Raw genomic sequence first — 22,301 nt, forward strand, 5'->3', positions numbered from 1 at the left:
TGCAAGTGTGTTGGAGGGGCAGTATGCGTGCTCTGCTGAGGGTAGGCGCAAACGTGTGTGCCGTTTGTGTAGGAGTTTCTGTGTGAGTGGCAATGGACATGAGCCAAAGGGAGTGCGTACTTGGATACTCTCGGGGGCTGGTCTGCGAGGGGAACCCCCGCGAGTGGGCGCACCTAACTGTGCTTCGTGAGTGCCCTCCGCCACCAGAGGAGTGGTGCCCAGCCCTGCGCTGGGAGCTGGGCTGGGTTCTTTCCTCCTCTGCAGCGCGAGAGCGCTCAGCTCGTGGCGCCCCAGGCGCTCCCAGCAAGGCACCTGGGCGTTCTTGTGTCTCTGAACTTCGAGTGGGGTGGGGACATATGGTTCGCTCTGCATCCCTCGCTCCTCCTCAGAGGTCAAAGGAGGCCCCCTTTAACCTCCTACGTCACCAGTGGTGGTGAAGGTTAGGTTCGTCTCACCCTGTCTCTGCCACACGGTTTTAGGAATAATCCCCAAGTCTCCGGGGAATCTTTGCACACCACTCGTTAGCAACTGGGTCGCCCCAATTCGGGTGGCTGACAGCACCTGCGGCCCCAGTGCACTCCCGTAGGGGACCAGCAGGAAGCGGGGTACGCCTCCGGGCAGTAATTTTGCTCCTACCAATGCGATCCCTTCCTAGGCACATTAGTCTCCCCACTCCAAACTTCTGGGATTGAGGGGGTGTTAAAGAGCAGCGAAAGGAGGCGAGAGGAGGGACCGAGAGTGAACCAGCAGCATAGGGTGTGGGGGTAGCGCAGAGCCTACCAGAGTCGGGAAGAGAAAAGCTTAGAGAGAGCAGAGACCTGGGAACAGGAAGAAAGGGAGGGAAAGAAGGAAAAGAAGAGCTAGAGAGGCGGAAAGGAAAGGGAGAGCGTAGCGAGCGCGCAGATGGAGAGCGAACCAAGGCAAGCAGAGCTGAGCGCTGGAGGCGCGGCGCTCCGCTCCCGCGGTGATTCCGTGCCTGCTTTTGCGGGAGGCCGGCGGCGCGGGGCCCTTTGGAAATAGAATAGCCAATGTAATCTGACACTTCAACTTGCTCGGCTCCGGGCGAGTTGATTCACTTACTCACCCCCTAACGCCGAGTTCCTTTTCACTGTCTGTGGACATTAAAAAAGCGAGCGGCGGCGGCGGGCGCCCGGGAGAGCGAGCGGCCGGGCGGGCCAGCAGTGATCGGGCCGCGGAGCAAGCGAGCAGCGCCGGCGCAGCGCAGTGACCCCAGCCCCGGCCGGCTAGGAGCCGGAGCGGGAGTCGGAGCCGAGCGGATCTCCTCACTCTCCCTGCGCTCCTCCCGGCTCCAGCCGGCCCTACCCGGCAGTGGCGGCGGCGCGTCCTCCAGCGGTGGCAGTGGTGCTCGCAGCGCCCGGTAAGTTTGGGGACAGAGCCAGGAGCCCGTTAGCACTGAGGCTTCCTCCCGCTCCCCGCAGATCGTCGGGGTGCGAGCGCCGGGTACTTACTAGGGCTTTCCGATTAGAGGCTTAGCTCCCGCCGGGCGAAAGGCGCCAGCCGTGCGGGCTCGGTGTGCTGCCCTGGCCGCCGGGGGTGGAGGTCCTGGCCACCAGCGAGCGCCGAGCTGCGTAGAGCGGCTTGGACTGAGCGCGAGGACCGAGGGAATCGTCGGGTATGCGGGGCGCCGGTGCGGTTTGTGGGCGCGCGGACTCGGTGCCCGCCTCCTGCCGGCGCACCTCCAGCGGTCGCTCCGAACGCTCAGGGTCTGGCCGGGATACGGATTCCGAGGAGGGAGGGAAGGACCCGAGAAGGACTGACTGAGTCTCCCTCGCCTCCTTTGGAAAGATGTGAAGTTGTGCTCCTGGGCGCGTAGGAGAACCGCTGGGGAGGCGCTGGATTCCAGGGTGGCCAGGGTTGGTGGTGTTAAGTTCTGCCTCCGAATTTCTATGGAGAACACACTTTAGTACATGGGTGATGGGGGCGCGGTTAAGTTGTTTTGCGGGGAGAATGGCCCAGGAAAACGCGGCGCGTGGCTGGAGCAGGGCACGCCGAGGGGAGTGTGTCTAGGCTTCCCGTTCGGGCTTCGGAAGCCGAAGGGGCTTTCAGGCCAACGCCTGGCTGGGGCTGCCCCAGCCAGGAGGCGAGCCCAAGGGGAAGATATGTCTGTGTGTGCGCGCGCGCGTTGCAAATACGAAAGTAATTTCCCCGTGTTCTTTCTTCCTTTCTGTCTCCGGCGGCGGTGGCCCCGGGGGAGTGGTAGGCTGGCTAGGGTAGAGGTTGAGGGGCCGGGCTGGAGCTCAAGCTGGGGTCTGGATGGTGGGAGCAAGCTCTGAAAGCTTGTTTCGCATTCCTGGTGTCGGATCTGGGGAGAAAACAGTGGGGAGCACGGCCTCGGTGTCGCGGTGCAGGCTGCGGGAGCGCGTCGCCCCCTGGCCGGGGACATCTGTCCAGGAAGCTGGCCAGGCGGGGAGAGGGCGCGGTGCAGAGGGCAGGCTCCCCGCCCTGGAGCGGTGGGGGCGCGGGCGAGGGGCGGCCGCCTTTCCCGGCCATTGTGCGCCAGCAGATTTTCACGGGAGACTGCCCCGAAGAAGCCGCGGGAGAAGGCCAGGAGCCGGCCACAGCCCCGGGTTTAAAAGACACTCCAGGAATGTAAACAACCCGGGCGGGAGGGCTAGCGGACTGGAGCGCGCCAGGACTGCGGGCCTGAGCCCCCCACCCTCCCCCGGGGACAGCCGATCGAAGCGGCCACTCTGCTCTTTCCTCTACCTGCCGCAAACTTTTCCTTCCTCTGTTTTACAGTTCCACCTTGTGCCTCCAGCCCCGAGCTGGGCTAGGGCCTTTCCCATAACCTGGGCTCAGGGAGCCTGGTATCCGGCACCCGACCCGGAGGCCAAGCGGCCAGATCCCTGCTTCGATGCCGGGAGCCTGGGAGACGTCTGCCCCGGGAGCTGCAGCTCCTTGGGCTGGCAGTGCTAAGAGTAACTGGGACTAGGAGCCTGCCCGCCTGGATTGCTTGCTCGTTCTCTCCCGCCCTCCTTCCCGCGGCTCCTTTCCCCCGCTCTCCCCCTTTCCCTTTCCCCTGACTGCTTTTCCAATGCCCTGACATGAGGGAGGAAGATTTAACTTGGCAGCCCAAACAAATGTTCTCTCTGAGATCTCCAAGAAGCTGGCTGGAGGCTGGGCTGGCGGGGTGAGTGCACCACTCGGCCAGCCTTTCCCTCCTCTCTGCACTGCCAGGGACATTTGGAGCCCCGTGGGTGGACAGCCCTGGGCATGAACAGTGGGGACCAACCCCCGGGATTTGAAAGGGCGGTCAGTGGGCTGCGCTTGTGGAAGCCCCTGCCTTGGCGCTACATAGAGAGCCATTGGCTCTAGCTGCCTTCTGGTACCAATGGTTTTCCGAAGGGTTTTCTTGAGCAACAGTTTGCCTCTGCTGCAACCGGGGAACTGGGCCTGGTAGACCAGAGGGTTAACTAGTGCAGTCTCCTCCCTCCCTCGTGGGTGTGAGGACAGGCTGGTTACACAGGGCAGGGCAGGAGGCCAGAGGCTGTTCCCAGAGGTGCCTGCTTTTGCTTATTGTGTTTTTGAAGGTACAGATAAAGGGATGGTGGCTGGGGCTGGAGAAACAGGCGACTTGGCTGCTGGTGAATTCCGACCTGCCTCGCTGTGCTTGTTCCGTGACTAGAGTGTGGAAGAGTTGCCTGTGAGCTATTTGGGAAGTTTAGATGAGGGAGCAAACCCATGGCCTTTTCTTATCCGGGCTGGGTTTTGAAGAGGTCCAAAGCAGGGGGAATTCCTGGCCCCTTGCTTGGGACCTCTGGCCGCTGAGCAGAGGCAGAGGGTTTGTGAACATCCCCGGGAGCCTTATGCTGACCTTTCCCTCTTGAAGAAGAGGGTGTCGAAACACCAGCATCAAACAAAAGGCACATTGAAAGCCCTATCTGCCAGTATCTGCCTAGGAGCGCGTGCGGCTTTGGGGCTAGGAATGCCTTTAGAGGGAGATGGTGTTTTCTTTTGGGTTTTATGATTTGGGTTGTTTTGTTTTTCCCCCAAAAGACAAAAGCATCACTGGCCCCAAGTCACACGGTTAGGAGACCTAGTTTTCTCCTATGAATCAGAAGTTTAGACTTGAGAACTTGGTGACTAGGGCTGGAGGAGGAGCTATAGACTTTCCAGGACTTGAGCTGCGGTTCTAAGACTTTCTGCGTACTGCTCCCAGGCTCATAGAGGGGACTGGACTTATGAAAAAACTTTGAATAAATAGCCTTGTCTGTGTAGAAATGGCTGCTGGCTTCTTTGTGGGGACAAAATGTTCTTTTTTTTTCCTCCTAAGGAAAAGTGTGTGTGTGGGGGGGGGGGTGAAATCCAGGGGCAAATAGAGACCTAGAAGCTGGAGTTTGGCTCCATCCCTCCTCTCCCACCCCCACCCCGTGTGTGTGTGTGTGTGTGTGTGTGTGTGTGTGTGTGTGTGTGTGTATGGCAACCCTACATTTTCATCCCTGGCCCCTGTTTAGATGACCCAACATGGCACAGGTTCACTCCTACCAGCAGATGGAAGGAAGGACCCAGTTCAGAAGAGCCAATCCCCCACCCACCCACCCACCCCACACCTCTGACTGATGGGGATGGATAAGGAAGGAGGGCACTTTGGAGGCTCTGTGTGTCCTCAGAGTCTGGGTACACGAGGGCCTACGTAGGAAGCTAGGATGCCTAGCTTCAGTTCCAGGTCTATGGAGGGTTTTTTCACCCAAAGTCTTGGGGTAAAATGTTGTAAGAAACCTGTGCAGCAGCAAGTTAATTTTGGGAAGCAATTGTGGACATGAAACCAGGGTGTAAGGCCTGCTGGACAGTGGCTGGGTCCCATACATTTTCATTCATAACTGCTCCCATAGGTCCTTGTCAGGCCCCTGCCTCTGTTGCATCTTTATAAGATTCCTTGGGTTTTGTGTAGACAACAAAGGCCGCTGCCCTAATTACCCCTGACCCTGACCCTTCCACTGCAATTTCTCCTAGTGACTGTTAGATCCTCTCAGCAGGACACAGTGGCCTCCACCCAGGCCCTCTCTTGGGGGAATCTTTGTCCTGAAGAGACCCTGAGGCTGGGGTTGTGACAGCCTGCCTGGGTGCATGGAGCCTGGCCTGGAAGTTCCAGCCATGAGTCTGAGGTTAGGCTCCCCCTCGGGAGGCAACACCCAGCAGCCCTACCACAGACACTAGCAGGAGGAGAGAAAAAGGTATCAGGAGGCTGTAGCTGCTGGCTGTGTAGACCGGGATGTTGATTCTGCTGAGCCTCAGTCTCCAGGTTTGTAAATGAGTTCAAGCCAGAACTCCTATCATCCCACATGGTTGCTGGGAGGATGAGGTGGATCCAAACATTTGAGTCTTCAGCCTGAAGGCTAGGTTGGATAGATAACAAAAGGGCCAGATTGAGGGTAAGGGATGCTGGAAACAGTTTTCAGAAGTGGCTGGAGAGATGGCTCAGAGGTTAAGAGCACCGACTGCTCTTCCAGAGGTCCTGAATTCAATTCCCAGCACCCACATGGTGGCTCACAACCATCTGTCATGAGGTCTGGTGTCCTCTTCTGTATACATAATAAATAAATAAGTCTTAAAGGGGATTTGGCTTTAAAAAAAAAAAAAAAAGAAGAAGAAGAAGTGGCTCCTCAGCCTTACTTATCTCCCTGACGGCTAGCTGTTCAGCCTCAGCTTGCATGCCTCCTGTGACAGGGTGCTCACCACTTCTGGGAAGCAAGCCTCTGTATTCACTGGGCAGCTGTGAGTTGCATGTCTTCTGGAAAGCCACTCACGCTGATCGATCCCGACTTTTGACTTAAGGTGCTAGGGCCTCCCTCAACTGTTTCCTTAATGATCATGAGGTCTCAGTCTTGTACCCAGGCTTTTAATGATCCATGTGCATGGTGGTGGGGAGCACTCTTCCCATGACTGTTTCCAGCCTTACTGAGAGCACAGAAGTTCAGGGAAGGGTCTGCCCAAGGGGTTTTCTTCTGCTGGCTCTTGGCCTCCTGACACATTCTTGAATTGGGTATGACCTGGGAAGGGTTGCATATGAGGGGAGGGGAGGGTCAGGAACCCAGAATTGACTCTTCATGTGTTTAATGATAGTCTACAGAGTAAAGACAGTGGCCAGTGAATCCCAGAACTATGCATGACACTCTTTAGGAGCTTTTGTCCAGCAAGGGCAGAAAGACCAGTCCAAATAAATAATTATCCACCAGCCTCTGGCTGCCTGCCATGTGCACATGAGAAAGGGTGTGGCCATAGCCCCTTTCCTTTGCCTGGCATGATCTATTTAGAATCACTTTTCAAATTTGTTGGGTCCCATTAACAACAGCGTCCGTCAGCTGCTATATGGAATTACTTCCATTTAGCAGAGAAGAAAACTAAAGCTCAGAGAGGCCAAGAGGCTGTGGCTAAGCCAGGACTCAGCTCCAGGCCTTACAGACCCCTACATCCCAGCGCATTGAGCAATAGCCCCAACTATGCTGGCACAGAAGCCTGTGTGGAGCTCAGGAGCGGAGCAGTTGTTTCCAGAAGGGTCACAGGTGGTCCTCTCTGCATCTGGCAATACACACCCCCAGCAGCTGTCTCCCCCCGCCTCTCTGTCTCTCGCCCTCGACCATCTAGAGCTGCATGAACCTCAGATGCTGCTGCCTGCCTAGGCATACATATGCAGCAGCTTCAGCTCTGCCCGGCCCTGGAGGAGGAAGCGAGATTGGCCCTGAGCTGCTCTGGTTCTATAGACACAGAGCATGACTCAAACTGCCCCTCCTCTGGCTGAGTCAGTCCCCTACACTATGTAGGGTGGCCGCCCAATGGGGCCCCTGGGTTCTTTCCTTCCCATGGGCACCAACCCCCTTTGCACCTCGTCATCTGGAGCCTAGTTGAGTGCCACCCTTTGACAAGACTTTGGCTGGTGGGGTCATGGGCAGTGGGTAACTGGGCAGGCTGAGATAGCACCTCCCCAGAAGTCTGACCTGGCCTGGCCAGGCACACCTGTGCAGGTAATGACTGTAGCCCTAAGGGCCAGGAGCTTGCCTCTCCCATTAGCCCCAGCTGCCAGGGTTACTACAGGGTTGTGCTGGGGGAGGCCTGGGTGCCTGAGCTAATTAGATTTCTTAGATTTCAACGCTCCCCTAATCCTGTTAGCCTGGCTGTAATTGTAACCACTTCAAGGTTTTTGGTGGTGGCAGGCTGTTGAGGACAGACATTGTGGAGACTCTGCTCTGCCCAGCCCTAACCCTACACAGCCGGTTGGGGATAGGGGCTGCCTTTCCAGAAGGTCTCTTGGGTGGGGTGGGGTGGGGGTTCTATATAGCATGTCTGTATCCCAAACTGTCGGAAAAGCTATGTCTCTCCTAGATCTCCTAGCTCAAATCCTTTTCAGAACTTGTGGGGAAACTGAGGCTGAAGCGTGACAGGGAATGGCAGAGGACTTCAGTAACTGGAGTGGCTTGTTCTTGGGAACTTCAGGACAGGTTTGGAATTCCCAGGAGCTAGGAACTTTCTTGAGACACCTGCCCCCAGAAGCAGGGTTTGGGAGGTCTTGCCCCCTTTTTGGTGGCTGCCCATGCTGCTTTCCTCTCGAGCACACATGCTCATCTCTGCCTGTCTCCCTCCTTTGCCCTCAAATATGAGGTAGTTTGATTCTTTTTTGCCCATCAGTCTTTCCCACATCCTTGCCAATTCTATGCCCACCAGGACATGGCCAGGCCGCTGACGGGGAAACAGTGTCAGAATGTAACTCTTGTGTGCTTTCAATGGCCCCTTGTCCAGACTTCTTTTTTAGTGTCTAGCCTGAGTGGAAACTGCACACAAGAAGGGATTCCTCTGTGGCCTGCAGAGCCCTTCTCTGCCTGGAGGCTCACCTTAGAATTCAGAAGGCTCACCCTGTATTCTTAGCTCTGGACCGCAGGAAGAAATGCCTGGAAGCTCCCTTCCTTCTACCTCAGAACCCACTTCTCTGGGCTTTCAACTCCTAAGCCTATAGAATTAGGGGGCTGCCTGTCTTTTTATAGCCCAGGAACCAGAACCTTAGAAAGCAGTGATTAGCCCCATTCAAGGTTAGCAGTGCATAGAGCTGCACCTGGACCAGAACCTGGACCCTGTCCGTTTGTAAGTTCATTAGACATTTACAGTGAGCCAGCCGTAGCTCTTTTTAGCTGGTCTTTACCTCAATAAAGGCTGTTTGTAACCTAGCTCAGGAGCCCAACTGAGAGAGAGTAGGGTGGCCTCTGACTTCATTTTAGGGATAGCCTTTGAACCTCTTGTCGTACACAAGCTTGAGTGTATGCATTTGTGTGTATGCATGTGTGTATATACATGCGTGTGTATGTTTCCATGTTGAGTGCAATGCTGACGTGTGAGAAGTCAAACTGTGTTCCTCTTGAGAGGGTCCAAGCTCTCACCAGCCAAGGCTTCCTCTCCCTCCCACCCGAGCCCCCACCCCCACGCATTTCATGCTGACTTTGAGCTTGTGTGGCTGTTGGATTGCTTGCCTGCTGTCCTTGCCTCTGTGGATAAGGAAGCAGAGTTGGAACCTGCTTGCTCCACCCTCAGAGAGTCACTTGTGTCGGGTCCAGGTGACAGCTGCTGGAGGAAAAAGGGACCCAGCTCAGGATGCAATTGTCTGGACCTTGCCCTGTCCCCAAGGCTCCTGCCCAATCTCCCACCCTGCTCCCTGGGTGGACCTTGACCTCAGCTCAGAACACCGGTTCAACAGCCAGCAAGCAGCAGGGCCAAGTGATAAGCAGAGCCAGGAGCTTTCCAGAACTTAACTTTCTTCTCCTGGTATTTGGAAGTCCAAGGAGTCCTTCCGGGGACTCTGTTTGCCCTTCTGGATGGCAGATGGGGAAAGCCCAAGAGGACAGGCCCCAGGTCAAAGGAGATGGCTTTTTCACAGCAGGGTGTCACAGCAAGGAAGCTGTGGAGGGGCTGTCCAGGTGGAGAGGATCAGTGTGTCACTGAGGTTGCTACTGTTAGCATACTGAAATCATTTACTGAAGCCTCCCCCCAATCTCTTCTACCACCCCTCTCTGTGTGTTTGTGTGTCTCTGTGTCTGTGTGTATGTGCGTGTCTGAATTTGTGTGTGTGCCTATGTTTGTGTGTCTGTCTGTCTGTGTGTGTCTGTGTGTCTGTATGTATGTGTGTCTGTGTGTGTGTGTGTCTGAGTCTGTGTGTGTGTGTCTGTCTGTCTGTCTGTATGTATGTAGGTGTGGTCTGTGTGTGGTGTGCGCGCGCGCGTGCGTGTGCGTGTGCTTGTGTGTGTGTGTGTGTGTGTGTGTGTGTGTGTGTGAAGCCAACCTCAGGTATTGCTCCTCAGGACAGCCATCTTGTATTTTGAGACAGGGTTTCTCACTGGGACCTTAGCTGATTAGGCTAAGCTAGCCGACCAGTGAGCCTCAGGGACCTTCTTGTCTATGCCCCCAAGCCCTGGGACTGTAAGAGTGCACCACTACACTTGGCTTTTGACGTGGGCACTAGAGACTGAACTAGGTCTTCTTCATGTTTGCTCGGCAAGAGCTTCAGCAACTGAGATGTCTATCTCCCCAGCCCTGTCTGTCTCAGGGTTTTTCTCTGGCTGCCCGGAGTCAGCTCTCAACTCCACCTTTTCAGTGTGACATCTCTGACCTTGGCCTCCACGTCTGTAAAAGAGTTATTCATGCTCTAATAATCACTAACACACTGCCCTCCCCATAGGTTAAGAAGCCAGAAGAGTGCTCAGTCCCTGGCATGTGGCAAGTACTTAAAGAAAGGTAGTCTTCGTCACTGTCATGCATGTCCTCCCTCCAGTGTACTGACTGCTCAAGGTCAAACTGACTGAGGACCAACGTGGGGCCTTCTGAAGTATGAGATGGGAGCCTGTCCTCTCATAGAGGCTCCTGGTAATAATCCGAGGGCATTTTAACTCTACTCACCAAGGAGGTTTGTTCCCCCCCCCCCCCAATGTTCTCAGTCATGTGGCTTCCTGTCTGAGAGCTTTGTTTTCCCTTCTGCAAACTGAGGGAGAAGATACCAAAAACTCCCCTTTTGGCCTCTGTCCATGTGATAAGTCTCAGGGTGGACCAGGCATCGATACCTGCTCAGCTCTGTGGAGGGCAGCTGTGAAGGAGGACAGAGAACCAGCCGAGCTTCAGTTTTCTTACCTACCAATTATGAACAGGGATGATATCATAGCATCTTGATGCTGGTTGTTGGGGTATCACAACCCCCACTCCTCCACTCCTGGGAAACCCTCAGTCCAGTTTTCTAGGAACTCTTACAGTAAAGAGCACTTGGCCTCATCCTGGTATTCCCCATCTTCTGGAGAGATGGCCCTGGAAGCAGTATCAGAAGGTTGCCCTAGCCCACAAAGCTGGTGTTCCTGGCCATGAGATAAATAGCTGGCCGTGTATTGAAGCCCATCCTGGCCACATTCTGGCCCAGTGTGTGACCTCTCTCTTTGCTGTCTTTCAAAGTCTGCCTCTCACCCAGCTTGACATTTTACTGGTGAGAAGACAGGCTGAAAGGAAGAGAAGGGACTTGACTAAGGTCCCTAGCAATAGAGTCTCCTGAGGCATATTACCTGGCCCAGGTATTGGGTGGTCCCAGGAGATGGAGGGTGAACAGTCATGGATATGGCCTTGTGGGGTTCCTGATGTGGGAAATGGTCTTGCTTCCTGCTATAGCAGATGTGCTTACTGTCTCTGGATTCAGTCCTTAGTTCTTTCAGGGGATTAGGTGGGGAGAAGTCCCCACCCCATATCTCTAGGAAGAAAGCAGAGCAGGTCAGGGCTGATGTTGGTCTTCTCTTCCTTGGGGTTGAGAGCCCTGACACTGCTGAGAAGGACATGCAACCCTCAGAAGAGCTGGCTGCCCTGATACTGTAAGGTGGCCTTTTCTAGAGGCAGGCTTTGTGTGCAGAGAGGCAGTTTGGGTAGGGCCTTGAGGAGGTTTGTGACCCCCCATCTGCCACTGTGGGTAACACATCATTTTCCTGGCTCACAGTCTTCATGTGACCTTCCTGACTTTGGGGAGTGGACAGGATGGCTGGGAGAGGAGGACGGGTGTTCATTGGCCATCAGTCTCCCACTCATCGAGCATGGGCCACTGAAGCCGTGCCTCGCTGTGCCTCAGCTCCTAGGAGAAGACCTGAAAGTTCAGGGTGAGTTTTACTTTTGTTTTGATGATGGGCTTGGAGCTATGAGCTCTTCTGCTGACCCCCTGCTGAAGGAGGGGGGGTGCTTCAGTGCCCCCCAACCCGCCTGAGCTGACTTCAATTTCCTGTCATTCCTTGTCAGCCTAGCTGGTCCCTTTATGGGGACCTTTCAGGCCTCAGAATTCTTGGGTTTGCTGTCTTGGATAGCTCCCCCTTTGCCTGCCCCTGCAGGCTCCACACATCTTTATTTCTGGTATTCCTAGGACTTTAGGATCCCAAGTCATCGGGCTACTTCAGGAGCCGCATCCTCTGATGCCTGTCTGATGTGACGACAATGGCAGATTGCAGGGACAGAGCAGGAAGAAAGTGGCTGGCATTTGCTGATCCTGTGCTGGAGGGTGGTTTTGTCTTTTGGACCGTCCCTGTCATACTCATTCACCACTAGAGGTGGAGGCCTGTCCTGGGAAGTGGCAGCAGTATGCATGTGAAAAGAGCCCACCTCCCCCACTGACACTTGGTTCAACCCAACTTGTCTCCCACCTCCACAGCCATCTGTCCAGCCATATCCTACCTACCCGAGCACTCTCAGGCTCCAAAGCCCAGGAAGAACTGGGTTTAGAATCAGAATCCCCCCTCCTACCCCTCCCCCAGCTGAGGACCAAGCCCAGGGCCTTGCTAAATCCCCAACCCTGGAATCAGAATTTTTGACATCGCTTCCTGCTGTGGCATCCCTTGTGGCTGTTGGGAACATTAGATGTGAGGCCCCACCCTTGTCAGGTGCTGTGCGGTGTCTCTGTGTCACACAGCATAGAGTATTATTACCACATGCATCAATCATAACAGCCCAGACCAGGCCAACCCCTCATTTAGCCACTGAGTGTAAACCCAGAGGGACAGGTCGCTAGTAGAGCTGGGACGGGAACCTAGGTAGCATGTGTTTGGCCCTTGCACTGTGCCCACAAAAGCCCTCGACTGGAGTGAGTGAGGTTCAGGGACAGGGCCCTCTATGGATGTTAACAGTAGTGCTGCTACCTTGGTTGGGGACTTCTGCGTTGCCTCACAGAGGCAAGGTCCTGTGCGTCTGCCTCTGCTCTCCGGAGCTGCAGGGTCTAGGGCATGCATCTAGGTATTTATTCACTCTGGTCTCTCGGGGGCTGCTAGTCCCTTGGTCATAGTCTGCTCATGGCCACCATCCTATAACAAGGTACTTCTCAGTGCATACGGGGCTGTTTTATTTTGCCAGGTGTCACTTGGAATAGTCAGGGCCCCAGAAACTGTTGCCCTGTGAGACTCCTTGCCACATGTCTGGCCTATCTGGCCACAAAATGTGGCTTTGTCGTAGACCACAGTTTGGATTTGTTGCTGTATTGTTAGGGGACATGACCCCTCCCAGAACCCACAGATCCAGAGATGGCTAGAGGGTGGCATTAGGAGAGAGCAAGGGACCCTGTCCACCTCACCCTCTGTCCCTTCTTTCCAGTTAGGGAACTGAGGCCCAGAGAGGGGAAAGCTAGCAAGATTCTGAGTGTTCCTACCCTAGCAGGCTGGCTTCCCCTCCCTTTGCCTCCATCCTTCACTCTCTGAGGCTGGCCTCATTCCTTCTGGACCAAGTGTACGCAGGATGAGCGAACACAGGCAGAGGAGCAGTCTCTGAGTGCTTCTTAAGGTGTCTTCACCACTCAGGCCAACCCTGCTTCCTGGGGAGGGTCAGGGAGCTTGGGCACTAGGGTGTGTGGTTCTCACGGGCCTGAGAGCTAGGCCGTGGCCTGTGTCTAGTCCCCAGTGCTCTTCCCAGGGAAGAGTGGGATCTGGAACCCTTCAGGGTTGTCACCTCTCCTGTTACAATACCTACTCTGTCACTGTGCCCCTTAAACCCTTGGGAGTGTGGGAAGTGTCGTGGGTACCTCGTCTACACTTCGAGTTTGGTCTCTGTCTTCCTTGTCAGCCAGTGTTCCACCCTCCATCCCATCTGCTTTCTGTACTGAGGACCAGTTCCCCCATGCCAGTCTCTCTTCCTTCTTTCCCCTTGTCTCCTGTAGTATCAAGGATTAAACCCAGGGCCTCCCCGATGCTAGGCAAGCACTCTACCCTTGAAGTCCCCTCCCCGACTTTTTTTGAGACTGGTTTCTGGCCTGGAACTCAATACGTAGCTGAGTATGACTTTGAATTTTTGGTCCTCCAGCTGCTACCTTCCAAGTGCTGAGACTATAGGCATGGACCATGACATGTGAATTATTCGGGTTGGAGGTCAAACCCAGAGTTTTGTGTATTAAGCTACATCCTAACCCCTACTATTTTCTTATTTGGAGACAAGATCTCACTCAGTTGACCATGCTGACCTTGAACTTACTCTACAGTACAGGTGGGCCTGGCACTTACCATCCTCCTGTCTCAGCCTCCAAGCAGCTGAGCCACCAGGCTTACACAGCACACCATGGTTTTCTAATGTGCAGTTACTTCAAGCCCTGAGCCTTGATATTTTCTCTAGCCTCGTCACTCAGTCTGGTGATGAATGAGCTCCTATTCATCCCTAAGAAGCCAATTCAAGAGCTGCCCTGCCGAGCTCTCCTTCCCCTGCATAGTATCAGATGCTGGGGAGCTCTCTTCTGAAGATTCTCCCTCTCCTCCCTCTACTCTCTTTCATAGTTGCTTACCATCATCCTAGGCTGGGGCTGGGATTGTACCTCCCTTCACACCCCCTCTTTCCGCCCATGTCCTCACAGGTTGGCCCAGGGCCGGCACAGAGGAGGTAACAAAAACATTTCAGTGTATTCCTGGAGCAGTAGCTGGTTACTATGGAAACAAGGAAGTGTTGCAACTTCCTGAACTTGAGGTTGGGGTCAGAGAAGGCAGTTCTGTCTTGGTTCCATGAGATGGACCCAGGATGACTGTCCTGGAGTTCTTCCTAACTCCAAGTTGCCTATGGCAGAAAGAAACTTTCCTGTCTCTAAGCCTCACTTTACCCTTCAGGAAGATGGAGACATTGGGATGTCTGGCTTGCTGCCTTAACTTACCAAATCCATCTTCCCATGTGACTAACAGTCCCTTTGCCTTCTTCAGGCCTCAGTTTCCCCACTTTGCTCATCTTTTTCCCTAATGAGGTACTCCATTCAATGTCTAGACCCAAGTCTCTGTAGGCTGGCCGCCCTTGACTGCATTAGGATTCCTGTGACTACTGCAGAGGCACAAAGAGGGAAGTCCCCAGGGCTGGGGTGGCAGAGGGTAGAGCACGGGGTGGGTGGGAGGGTTGTTGGCAAAGCAGGCCAGCTGACTCTGGTCTGAGCCAGCACAGGCCTTGGGTTACTTTCCCTCACCCTGAGAGTGGCCTAAGCCAGTGTAGGTCAGGGTGGCCCTTGCTGGATACTGCCAGCTTTGCCTTCTGGTGTCATGCTATGGAGACCCTGCCCTGCCCTCTGAGGTCTAATGTGTCCCAAATAGCCTCAGAGGATGTTCCCTGCCCACAGCAGTAGGTGGGCAGCGTGTTCTTTCTGTTTCCTTTCTCTCTGCCTCATTGCTTGGAGCCTCAAGTCAGCCAAGCTCCAGCTGCAGCCTGGCAGCTGCCTCCCCCGCAGCCCTGCAGCACAGGCAGGTGCATCTGAGCTCAGCCCTGTCCACACATGACAATGAAGCCAGGCCAAGAGTCAAGCAGCCTTGCCCAGATCCCACTGCCATGCATACCTGCCACCTGGCTAAGTAGGTAGCAGACTTTGACTACTCACACACGCTCTACCTCCTTTCGGCCTTTAGAGGTAGACCAACTTTCCCCCACAGGCCTGGGACCAGTAGGACCTGGAGGAAAAGGTTTCACATCCTCTCCAGATGAACTTGTTAATCTGTAAAATAGATGGGGAGTGAGGCCGAGGAGCCTGGTCACAATCAGTGAAACTGCCAGTGGCAGGCAGTCACAGGCTGGTAGCCTGGAGACTGCCGGGAATTTTGCAGGGGAACTCTGAGCCCAGGTGCTGTGGTGAATGTAGCTCAGTAGTAGAATGCTTCCCTAGCAGATCTGAGGCTCAGAGTTCCACTCCAGCACAAATGGAAGGGGAAGGGAGCAAGGGAGAGACTGAGCTAGGAAGGATGGGTGGAAGGAAGGAAGGAGCAAGCAATCCTGTTTTCTGTTTGGTTGGCTGGTTGGTTGGTTGGTTGGTTTTTTGAGACAGAGTTTCTCTGTGTAGCCTTGGCTGTCCTGGATCTCCCTTTGAAGACCAGGCTGGCCTACAACTTGAGATTGGCCTGTCTCTGTCTCCCGAGTGCTGGGATTAGTAAGTACTGCTTCCTCTGTGTCTGACGTAGGGACCAGCAGACATCTACAGATAGGTCTTTTCTCCCTGCTGTTGCCGGCTGTGGCTGTTGCCTCTGGGTAGAGGAACCTGGAAGAGGCTCTCGCCAGGGTCTACTGACCAGCTGCCCCCTCCTGCTACCTCTCAGATTCCTGATCTGCACAAGCCCTGTGCTCTCCCTCCATGGTGGGGCATTGAGTCCATGCCAGCGTCTGGGATGCTTCTGGAAGCCTGTTTGAGCCTTTGTTTGAGTAGGCAATCCTCACACTAGACCCCATTTCTCTCAGGTTTCATGTTGGCTCTCACTTCTAAGAGATTCTCTCTTTGTGGGTGAGTGTGGGTTTTTGCACTTGCATGTGGAGGCCAGAAGACCCTCTCAGATGTCATTCCTGCTCATCTCTCTCTCTCTCTCTTTTTTTTTTTTTTCAATTATTTATCATTAGTGAGTATACACATGTGCCTGATTGTGAGCATGTGTGGTGACCAGAAGGTCCAAGGACAACTTGATGGAGTCTGGGTTCTGGAACTGAACTCAGGTCTTGGACATAAAGCCTTTGCCTGCTGAGCCATCTTGATGGAGCCTTATTTTTTTGTTGAGCCAGGGTCTCTCACTGGTCTAGGCTGGCTGACCAGTGAGCCAGAGATCTACCTGCCTGTCTCCCCAGTAAGTGAACCAGCCTTACTTACTTATCTATCTATCTATCTATCTATCTATCTATCTATCTATCTATTTAACATGGGAGATTCTGGGGAATCCAACTCGAGTCCTAAGCTCTTAACCCACTGACCGTCTTGCCCGCCCTGGGGCTCTCACCTTTGTGCCCAGCCACAGAAGCCGGCAAGCCGGCTCTTCACGGTTTGGCAGTGAGAAGTGGAACCTCCTACTTCCCTGTTTGCTGAGGTCCCCTTGGGGGCCCCCAAGCGCTTTGCCTTCTTCCTGATTTGAGATCTACCCCCAGACAGTGCCTGGAGCAGAGAAGCCCTGAGTCAAGCTGGGTGTAGCTGCGAGTCATTGGAAGGAAGCCTTCCACCACCGCCATCCGGATGACTGCCGCATAGAAAACTCGGGTTCTCAGGGTGTGGGGGCCCTGACATGTTTACCCACTACCATTCTGCTTCTTAGGGTCTTTTTTTTTTTTTTGAAGCCCTGAGATTAGCCCTGATTTCCTTACCTTCGACTAGTATCTCGCTGACAAACTCTTGCTTTCTGTTTCCTGCTTGAGCATTCCCTTTATCTGCCTTGCTTGAGCGGCTACTTTTTCTCTTTTGAACCCCATATAAATGCACATCTCATTTTATTTAGATTTCTCACGCCAAAAAAAAAAAAAAAAGCAGGGAGGGTTAGTAAACTCTGCCCTGGTTGTTCTTTCTTTGGTAAGAGGTTTGTTGTCCTTTTGTTTGGTTTGGGTTTTTATCTCCGGGTCTGGGATTTTATCTGCTGTTTCTGCCCATGAGCGCTGGACCTCCAGCCCTTCTCATTGTCTGCTCCCTGGCAGTGTGTCTCCTAGGAGGCCTATGTGCCTTAGTGTGTGTGGCTCACTGCACAAGTTGCTCCCTGCAGATTACATGTGTATTAAATCGCATGCTGGAAAATGGTGGTAAAGTGTTTGGGGGGAGGGAAGTCTTGGTTGCCGTTTGCATAAAGTCACTGTGGACTCAGACTAGGGTTGTCACCTCCTCCTTGCTCGGCTGTAACCTGGAAGCCATCTGGATAGCACCACTGCAACCCTAAGACTGGGTGTCTGTCCCAGGAGCCTTTCTTGTGAAATAACACAGGGAGCTCCGGACTCGACCTTCAGATTTCCAAAGCCCTCTCCGGTAAACTCTATGTAATCCCTCACTGTCCTCTCTCTAAATAAAAGCAATCCAACCATCGGCACCTGCCCTCTCAGCTAACTCTCCTCTGTGCTTTCCCATACCACAGTTCGGTTTTCAGGGCGTCCTGTTAGCTGGCCCTAGCCCTGCTTTCACATGTATGGACTTTATGCATTCTGTCCCTTCTGCTCTGTCGCCTGGGGAACTCCTAGGCATCCTGCAAAGCCTCCTCAAGCCTCAGACTGTCCAAGTGCACCGGCCAGGTCGCGTGGACAGTCTGCCCTTGTCCTCCTTCCTTAGGCAATGCTTGCTGACTTCTGTGGCAGCCTGTGTCATCAGGATGGCCACCGCTTTCAGCTCCAACTCGCCAACACCCTGCACCACGTCTGGCATCTAGCAAGCATTCCAGAACGCTCTCTGCACAGTGAATAATAAGTGACGCCACCTTTTACACAGTGCTGGTGGGTTTTGTGGTTTGGAACACACGTCTTCACATTCAGGAGGAATGAACCACCTCAGTGCTGGGATCACAGCTGGGCCCGTGAGCCTGGCCCAACCCCACTGGTCAACCTTCACCTTCCCGGTTGGAGCAGAGGGTCAGTGAGCACCTCCAGGGCAAGGCTGTTTTGTGCGAGGTGGCCAGGTCTGTAGACACCAGTACTTCAGTTGTCCCTGCCTTGCTGTCTGCCCTGGTTTTGCTGGCTTGGAAAACTGTCTCCATTTTAGCAGCCTGGCCAGGCTGAAGAGCCTCTTGGGCAAGACCCTGGGCAGATCTGGAGCCTGGGCCTCACAGGCAGCCTACACACCAGGCAAATCTATGGCAAATGGCCCTGGCTTGCCAGCTCTGGGGAGGGCAGAGGGAGGGCCACCTTCTGTCGGGTAAACATGGTGTCCAGGCCTGCCTGGGCACGTTCCTGGCTCTGTCGGTTAAAGACACAGGACAACATTTTATTTCAACAAACCTGGAGTTGCTGGGTGGCGATGAGAAGTGACAGGTAGGGACATGAGGTAATCTATAACCCTTGCTGGCCTCAGCCCTGCAGTCTTCCCAGATGAGGGCACAGGCCACAGGAGTTTGTATGTGTGTGGGGGTGGGGGGTGGGCATGTCCCCAGGCCAGGCTCTGACTGTGGTCCCTTCCATCACTGCCCTCTTTTCTCTACTGGCTGCTTCTGGGCCCTGTGGGTAGGGGTGAGGGTGAGGTGGTGGGTAGGCTTTGAGCTGCTTGTGGGTTAAGTCAGGTCTGACTCCAGAGCCACCTCTGCATTCCCGCTGCAGACCCACGAGTCCATCCTTACCCAAGATGTCTCCCTGTTCCCTGGGACACCCACTGGGCTCCAGGCAGTCTGTTGGGCTTGTTTCTGGAGTGGCAGCCTCTGTAATGGGAGCTCTCATCCACTTACTAGATTTAGAAGTAGAGCTCAGCACCATGTTCTGGATCTTTCTCTTGACATGAGGCCTTCTGCTGACTGTGTGTGTGTGTGTGTGTGTGTGTGTGTGTGTGTGTGTGTGTGTGCAAGTGCACACATACCACAGTTTGTGTGTTGTGTATAGAGGTCAGAGGATAACTTTTAGGAATCAGTTCTTTCTTCTACTAGACTCAGTACCCTGTCTATGCCTACTGAGGTGTTTCTCTGGCTTGACTCTTTGTTTTGATCTGTCTGTTGGTGTGTCTGAGTAACATTCTGGGCATAGTGACCAGCGTTGCCCGAATGGAGAGCCCTGAGCATTGCCTGGGCTGTTTGCCCTGGGGAGATAGATGGAAGGGTCGTTTGCCTCTTGGGAGAGCTTCTGTGGTCCATGACAGAGGCAGAACTATTCCAGGCATTCTGTTCTCATCCACTGGAGCTCAACGGTCCTGCTCCATAGCCCTTGACCCCTGTGTGAACAGATTCTGAGACACCTGTGGGGACAGAGAGCAGGGCTGCCACTCTGGCTCACTTGCCTTCTCTTCTTCTGAGGTGTAGGGCTAATGTGGCATCCTTGGCTTGTGGCATAGCAAGCAGTGGACCCTCCTGAGGGTCCTGAAAGCTGGGAGATTCCCTGGGATCACTCCGTTAAACCCCATAGGAGGCAGGTAGAAACTGGAAGTCCTGGGTCCTGCCAGACATGGAGAGGTTTGTGCTGTGTGTGCCTACACTCAGTTATGTCAGCATGATGCCTTCCGTCATAGACTAGCTTGGAAGGCTTGCAGCTCAATACCTGGAGGGTGGGCACTCTGCTCCAAGCCCCAGCTACACCTGGGACTGAGGGCCAGTCCCTGCCTTTTTCTCTCTGTTCCACTCCTCACTCTTAGGCCACCACTCTTTCCTCTCATGTCCCCTTGCCCATGTGGGCTCTCCAAAGCTCCTGGTTTTCTGAAAGGAGGGGACAGGTTGCAAAGATCCGGGAAGAGCTAGAGTATAATTTTATTTCTGTGGTTTTCCTTTCAAGCTGTCACGGTAAATCTATTTTACTTGTCACTTTGTAAGTCATTATGCAGAATTAAACCTTTTACTGGCTTTTAAGGCTTCTGCAGCCATGGATAGCCCACTCTACCCCATGCTGCCTGCTTCTTCCTCCTGTCTGTCTGAGGAACCTCAAATGCTCCAGGCAAGCCCTATGGCTATTTGCTTCAGGAACGGTCAGTTAGGTTGTACATGGGACCTGGGACACAGTGTGCCATCGCTCAGTTAGCTACCTCATCTCACAACTGGGAAAACATGCTGGGAATTAGGGGCTCACCATCATTTCCAGTGCCCCTGAAGTGGTGGGTCAGTGGAAACTCTGAGAGCCAGGAAGTGTGGGATGCTGAGATGGAGAGGCTGTCCCCAGCACCCAGGCAGACTGGGGCATCTGCTGGGGCTGTGGTATGAGTGCTCCAGACCAATGGGTAGTCTACTTTGGAATGGGAGAGATGCTAGGGGCTAGAGAAAGCCCTGCTGTCCCCTTCTGGGGGCAGGGGTGGGTGGTGGGGGGTAGATGGGTGTTGTACACTAGGCCTGGAAAGTACACTGGGGTACAGCTGGAGATGGGAACATGGTCAAAGACACCACTCTGGCATGTAGGATGCCATTTATTTATCCTCCAGAAGTCTGTGCTCTGCTCCAGAGGAGCTCTTTAGCGTGAGCACAATGGGACCATTGGCGGAGCGTGCTGAGAGCCGCGCAGAAGGACCAGGCTGCTGGGGTCCCCGCCAGCAGAGTGCATCTCTCACAGCCAGCCCATCTGGGGAGGCCCACAGTAAAACAGAAGGCACAGACTACCAGCCCCATGGGCTGCCACCGCAGCAGGGGTAGATGAGGCTTCTGGGTGCTGCCTAGGTCAGGGACCCTGGTATCTATCGCCCCTGGCCAGCCATCCAGCCTTCTGCTTTGCCTCATCCATAGGGATAGATGGGCTTGCTGGGGGCCAAGTCTTCCTGAGCAGTCTGTGCCTGATGATGTCTCTGGTCAGTCTCCCCAAACTGTACCCCAACTTGGGGGGGCAGCATGTGCCCAGTTTTTATTTTTTTTGTCTTGAACCCTGACATAGTGTCACACCCTTGAGATCCCATGGGGAAACTCCTACTGGCTCACCCATGTGCATTCCTCTCACCACCATCACCTTCTGGAATTGTCTGCTGTCTCCCTTAGCACGAGGCCATCAGGGCATAGCTAGAGCAATGGACCTTGAGTGGAGGAGCATGGGCAAATGCATCCCGGAGACCTTGACCTTCTGTTGCATGGTTTAAATGGGATGGTGAACCTTGGCTACTGGGCAGAACCGAGAAGATAAATACTCAGAGCTCCAGAGGTTAATAGTGAAGAAGTTCAGAGGAGCGAGAAGGACATGGGCCAGAGTGGTCAGGGAGGGCCACCTGGAGGAAGGGACATTTAAGGGAAGCTTTAAAAATGGAGTGACTCTGGCTGGAGCAAGGCAAGGTGGGGGAAGAAAGGTACCTGTTGGGTGGGAGGGCATGAAGGAAGGGAAGAGGGGAGACATGTGGGGTCTTCAGGCAGTTTGGCCAATGCCTGTGTGTGGACTTTCAGGGAGTAGCTGTGAAGTCTCCAGGAATGGTCAGCACCATTTAAGGGAAGGCAGGTAGCAGGTAGGAGTAAGGTGTTGCCTGGAGGCCCCAACAGGGGGCACAGGGGCTGATTTTAGGAGATTAATGTGGTATCGGGGAGCCACCAAGGCTGGAGGAGGAGACTGAGCCTTGTTAATTAAACCGATGAGTCCCTCGGGTGTCTGCAGAACCAACTAGCAGCCCCGTGCTGGGTGGGAGAATTGTCAGGGATGGAGCTAGGGAATGACCCCTCCACTTGAAGTGGAGGAGGGTTTTGTGAGTCTGATCTGGTGTCTGTGGAGGGAGGTAAGGAGTCAGGAGAGGGAAGACATCCCTGTGAGTCAACATTGATATGCTTATCTGTCTGGAAAGCTGACCTCTGTTGGCATGGCCATCTCATGGCTGCCAGCTTCCCTTGGTCCCTTCTATGAACAAGTCCATGTCGACAGATCCGGCTCCAGGCAAGTGTTGCCACAGCTAGGAGACCATGTTTCAAAGGTTAAGGAGTGTCTTTCTGTGGGCAGGGCTCCAGTCACCCTGCATGCACATTGTCATGGTAGCCTTGCAACTCTCGATCCAGAGCCTTGCAGCCTCAGACCAGAGGTCCTGGCGTGCTCTTTGTGGTCTCTGGTGACTTCTAGGCCATATTTGCTTGTGTCTGCTGTGCAGTTCTGGGAGGCTAGCCCATTAGCACCCTTACCCGATCTCCAACTAGCCTGACAAAAGGCACATACCCCTGCTTGCTGTATTGCTGGGTCTAGACTTCCAGTGCAGAGGCTTCCCAGGTAGCTTGTCCTCTAAGATAGGACTTGAGGTAGTTTTTTTGTTTGTTTGTTTGCTGGTTTGTTGTTTTTAGAATAAATTTTGTTTTTCTTGATAGGGGGAACAAGAGAGTCCAGGAAACAGCACCCTCAAAAACATGAGATTATAACACTGGCCATTAAGGGGCTGCATTGCCAGCCAGGGAGGAGACTGGCTCCTTGGTGTTCATGAACAGTGGCAGAAACTAAGACCCAAAGAGTGGATGGGATCATTCTGCAGCCACCCAGGAAGAGGGCAAATG

General features: G+C 54.1%; 1 long non-coding RNA gene across 1 annotated transcript in view; it reads left to right on the plus strand.

Moving 5' to 3' along the window:
• The first annotated feature begins 835 nt into the window (after nt 1–835).
• LOC118590867 overlaps nt 836–22,301 on the plus strand; it is a 75,882-nt gene continuing 54,416 nt past the window's right edge. Inside the window, exon 1 of the long non-coding RNA XR_004945863.1 lies at nt 836–1,378. This is a non-coding gene — a long non-coding RNA (uncharacterized LOC118590867). The remainder of the gene's footprint in view (nt 1,379–22,301) is intronic.

Source organism: Onychomys torridus, chromosome 9, assembly GCF_903995425.1.
Source record: "Onychomys torridus chromosome 9, mOncTor1.1, whole genome shotgun sequence".
Classification (NCBI taxonomy): Eukaryota; Metazoa; Chordata; class Mammalia; order Rodentia; family Cricetidae; genus Onychomys; species Onychomys torridus.